Below are 5,743 nucleotides of genomic sequence, written 5' to 3'. Positions count from 1 at the left end.
CCACTACTTCACACTGCTCTGAGAAAGATTTGAGAGCTGGTTTAGTAAAAGTGAAGCTCCTATCAGTTGAGCCTTCAAGGGCTACTCGTTGTGCATTTTATTCTAATTAGTCAACATTTCTGAATAACGACAGCTGTCCATGGCAACGTTCATCCAGGAAACCTTCAGTTTATGTTCTGTGGTTTCTTCAATGATTCCAGCTGAGATCAAAATTTCACTGCATTTATTTGCTAAGCAGCCATGTAATAAATGTCACAATGTATCGTGAGCTGGTCATTATCACATCAACTATAAACTAAACTATAATTATAAAGCGGAGAGTTCCGGTGCTTGATTCTGATTGGCTGAGCCGCGTTCGAAGCTGTTGTAAATGACGCTACAAAGTAACACACACCTTTGTTTACGTCTGTGTGTTGCTCGCCCAAAAGTCACCCAAACTAGATGAAACCGAGAGTAAGATATTAATTGTCATGAGTTGTTGGTTATTTGGAAGAGATGCACAACATACCACATCTTTACTGACTAGTTCTGAACAGTATACAAACGCATGACATTTAAATGATTATTCAGAGCATCGAGATAATAACTTTTAAACATAAAGCAAATGTATGAAAGTAGGCCTGCATTTTTAATTGTAATTAATTTAGAGGTAAACAAATACATGTACTTATCTTTCTTAACAAAAGCACAATGTAGACGAAACTATATAATGTTTATTTAACATTATATGGGGTACTTTTACTTTGCCTCAAAGTTGAAGTACGCATTTTCGCAGCCAGCCTTCTTTAAATTCGTGTCGTCCAATAGGATTATAGCCCGCGCGGTGCGTTTTATGCGCGCAAAATTGAGATTGACCTGACAAAACCAATGCATTGTTATTCAATTTTAAGCTTATTGTTATTATAACAATTGTTTTTATTATTTAGCCAGACATTAAAATGTTGCTTTTCGCATAACTTGTACTCTACCGCGAGACAAAACAGCGGTGAGACGGCCGTAGAAACCGTTCAAACCCATCGCGTTTTGTGTGAATCGGCTTTTATTTTCACTAAAGCTGGGTCTCAATGTGGAACCACAGATTTATAAATTCAGTTTCCCATTACTTTCTTACTGTTAATGTTACCCGTGTTCACTCCGGACGCAAGCGAACGCCTCTCTTGTTTTATTTTAACGCCTCTCCTAGTCAGTCTGAAATTATATAATCTACGAATATCATCCGTGTTGATTTATATCAGTTTTATTTGGTACATATAAAATAAAATAAAAACCGTTCTAAATATAAGTCCAGGAGTGTCCTAATCATTTAGTCCTTTCTGTCAATGCAACTGAGGTGATTTAGCTCGGACATCGAGGTGTGCGTCGGCTTCCAAGGACAGCAAGTCAGGTTAAATTTGTTTACCATTATTTATCAAAACTGGTAAAAACTAAGTTTCTAGTCTTTGAGCTGCTAATTGAAATAATATTGCTTCTAATCATACACTCTCAGAAAAAAGTACATTTCTCTGTTAGTGTGCATATTAGTACCTTTTAGCTTTTGTACCTTAAGGTACTGCACCAGTGACAGTTCTGTACCTTTTTCTGAGAGTGTATGCATACAGAGTTATTGTGTATTTTTCTACATAGAAGTCATTTTTTTTAATACTGATTAATGCCCATTAAAAAATACATTGACTTTATTGTTTAAATAATTGTTAAAACCTCGAGCTCACACTGATCATTCTTTTTTCTCTCTTTCAGAAAGTGAGGTGGAAACGGTAGAGTGTGGTCTCACGGAGAACATGATCTCACATTTATGTCAAGGCTCCTTTAAAAAACAGGCCAAGTTTAACAAATGTGTACGAGATGAAGGAGGTGGCAACAATAACACTAGAACCAGTGCCAGCAGAATCCTATCAACAAACTTCGACGACAGAAATGTAAGTATAACACCGAGTAGAGTTGTTTCAGGTTTCTGTGGCGAACAGAAAGTTCAGATGAACAGCATTTATCTGAAATAGAAACCTTTTGTAACGTGTTTATCATCACTTCTGATCATTTTAAAGCATCCTTGCTAAATACAAGTGTTGATTTCTATCATTTCTTTCCCTGATATTGTACTTGCTGCCAGCTCTTGAGTGGTATTGTGTGTGTTCACCGCAGTTCTTACTGTAATGTGTTTAGTTGTGTTATAATGTGGTTGTGCTGCTAGCGTTCTGACACGTGTTGTGTTCAGGCTGATGTTTCTGAGGCTCTGGATATGGCACAATACATGTGTAAATGTCCTGAGACGAGCAGGTTGTGTTTAATAATAATAATATTATAAGGTAGCACATTCTGGAACACTCTGGAGCTGAACTCTTGCGGTGTTCTCGGCAGAGTGTGATGTTTTACGCAGCGGCGGTGAACGGGACTTTTATTTTGGCTGCCGGGCGCTGTGACGTCACACGCCCGCGTCGCGCCGCTGCTCTGGACTTCCGGCGGAAGAGAGGTTTGTTTGTGTTCGTTTGAAGTCGATGGAAACGACTCCGAGGTTAGTTTTAGACACCACATAAAACCCAACTATCTACAAAACCCCATTTATGCTGCTTTGGTGTTTGAGATTGAGTTATTGCTTGCCCTGACACAAAATAATCTCATATTTGCGAAGATGTCACTGCAGGCGTTCTTTACGAATTAAAAGCACTTAAAGCTCAATTATTAAGTCAGTTTAACGAATTGGGCACAGTGCAGTGCGCCGAGAGCAATCATCAAATCAGTGAATTGAATAAACTTTACTTGAAAGTATTTCTCAGATTGATTTAAGCATCACTAGAGAGTCACTTGAGCCGATCGATTCGGTTGCAGCGCTCGAAGCACAAGTATGTTTTGAGTGATTCGTGTTACTTTATTAACGCTTAGCACTAGCGTTGCGTGTTCTCGGGCCGTTTACAGCCGTTAACTCTCACTCTGACTGACCGTGTTTCTTTACTTCCAGACACAGAAGTCCTCCTGGTGCGGCGAGATGGCGTTCATTAAACAGGAGAGTGAAGACCTGAGGATTGTAGAAGTGTTCAGCTTGAAGCACGAGGACGCTGAGGAACTAACAGGTTGGGTTCATCCTCAAAGCCGTTATTTTATCTTTAATGACAGTCGGCAGCATGTTTAGCACTGTCCCTTTAAATGAAGATGCTCTCATTAATTACTCGCCCTCATGTCGTTCCCAACCTTCCTTCATCATCGGAACACTAATTAAGATATTTCATTATAGGCACAATATGTTAGATCTTTTTATTAAAATATCCAAAAACCACAAGAACAGTGGTATATATTTTGCTGGCTTGTGTACTTACATCATCCCAAATGTTTCGAATAATGTTTAAATCCAGAGAAATAACCAATTTTAACTAGAAGCACAGAGCGTGTCTATAGTGTCGCCTGCCGATGACATCATAACCCCTCGGTTTCCGGTTTAGTGTTGTAGAAAACATGGAAACACCAAAGACACTTTAATATGTTGTGTGTTTTATTAGACCGGTGACGACCGCACAGAGCAGCATTATAACAGAACTAAATGTATCTAGTATGATAAAACAGCGCTGCTTTACCCCACATATGAAGAAGGGATAATTGCAGCCTTCAGTGCTTCCTATGTAACTTGGCTTATCTACCCTACATGAAGAATACACTGACCTTCCTGCAGCGTTCAATGGCAAAGATTACTGAGGTGGGTGGCAAGCCCCTTCCAATATCTGTCACCGGAATAATTAATACCCTGTGTTTAAAAATGTGACTGTTGACAGTGTGAAGTATGCTTTAAAAGATGTATTCATAGTTGACTATGTCCATGCAGAGGAAATTCCTCTCTTTTTACAAATTAAATGCATTTTAAATATCAATACTGTATGGTTTCTGTGTGGGAAGTTTTTAATAGCAGTGTCGTATGATTCACACTTCCATGCATACACCGTAAAAGTTTACCTTGAGTGGAGTGTTATAAACCCAGGGCAAGAGATGGACTTTCAGGCCCTTGACGCGTACTCTCCCGATGATAAATTGTGTGATCCTTAAGAAGGTTTAAGAAAGTTCTAATTAAATGTGTCGTACTGTATTTGGTGAAATGTGTGTTTGTGATTAAATGTTTTAAGGGTATAAAGTTACATTTAATGAAATGTGTACAGTTGGGAAAAAAAGTGCTTTCTGATTCTTGCTGTGTACAATTGAGTATAAAAAGTCAACTCTTTTTTTCTTTCTTTTTTTTTTCTCCTTTTCAAAAGTAAAATTGCGCAATATATGCATCCTGTTATGACATTGTGATAGAGCTTATAACATTCATCCTGTGAAAAATGTGAGAATGTAATGGTTTTGAATGTTAAATAAATGTGATAAACAGCATTCTGGCCTTTTTAACGTGCTGTATGGAGTACACATTTGCCATCAAAGGGTACAAAAGGCTTGTCACTGGGGCAGTACCCTTAAAAGGACAAATTTGCACCGTTTTTAAAGGTACATTATGGTACCATAAGGTACAATTTAGTCAGCAGAGGTACATATTTGCCTTTGAAAGGCACATACTGCAAGGGTACAGATATGTAGGCATGTGAAAGGGTGCAACGGGTGTACCCTCGAGGGTACTGCCCCAGTGACAAGCCATTGTACCCCTGAAGGTACCAATTTTGCACATATTTATAACAGCTAAAGCTTCACGGCTTCACGGGGGTTATTGCTTTCTAATAAATATAGTTCAGCTGGACGATGAATGGACACGAACACACTTCAGCTCATTACGTGGGTGTGAATAATTGCCTGATATCGACTCTGCAATTCCACTAATAATCAGCAGAGTCCAGAAAATGAACGGCATCTCTAAAGAACGCTGCAACGAAGAAAACAAAACATTATAATAAGCAGTGTGTTCACATGCATGTGCTGGCTCTGAATACTTACACATCTATACTCGAGGGACAGATAGCTCATTTTACATCTACAATCAACTGTTTAAGTCAGTCCAGAGAAAGCAACGGGTAGCATGATTGGACTTTATCCTTTCTTTTAAGTGTATTTATATGGTTTAGTGTCACTTCAAGACCTACCTAACCGGTTAAACTGACGCAGTGCAGCAGTGATATTAATGCAAGTGTTTTCTGCAGAGTGCTCTACTTGTACTCGTCAGACCTGAATCAGGGCTCTAGACTGAGACCAATGTTCTTTGAGAATGTGCACGTTGAAATGTGATGCTATGTGAGGATTTTTTTGATCGTGGGTATTAAAAGACACGTGTCCTCGGGTTTGAACACGCGTTTAAACTCGGCTCCGCTCTATTATCATGTTGAAAACAACCGAGTAGAGTTGTTTCAGGTTTCTGTGGCGAACAGAAAGTTCAGATGAACAGCATTTATCTGAAATAGAAACCTTTTGTAACGTGTTTATCATCACTTCTGATCATTTTAAAGCATCCTTGCTAAATACAAGTGTTGATTTCTATCATTTCTTTCCCTGATATTGTACTTGCTGCCAGCTCTTGAGTGGTATTGTGTGTGTTCACCGCAGTTCTTACTGTAATGTGTTTAGTTGTGTTATAATGTGGTTGTGCTGCTAGCGTTCTGACACGTGTTGTGTTCAGGCTGATGTTTCTGAGGCTCTGGATATGGCACAATACATGTGTAAATGTCCTGAGACGAGCAGGTTGTGTTTAATAATAATAATATTATAAGGTAGCACATTCTGGAACACTCTGGAGCTGAACTCTTGCGGTGTTCTCGGCAGAGTGTGATGTTTTACGCAGCGG

The sequence above is a fragment of the Sinocyclocheilus grahami genome, unplaced genomic scaffold (genome assembly GCF_001515645.1).
Source record: "Sinocyclocheilus grahami isolate Dianchi unplaced genomic scaffold, SAMN03320097.WGS_v1.1 scaffold1672.1, whole genome shotgun sequence".
Classification (NCBI taxonomy): Eukaryota; Metazoa; Chordata; class Actinopteri; order Cypriniformes; family Cyprinidae; genus Sinocyclocheilus; species Sinocyclocheilus grahami.
This window is presented reverse-complemented; position numbering follows the sequence as displayed.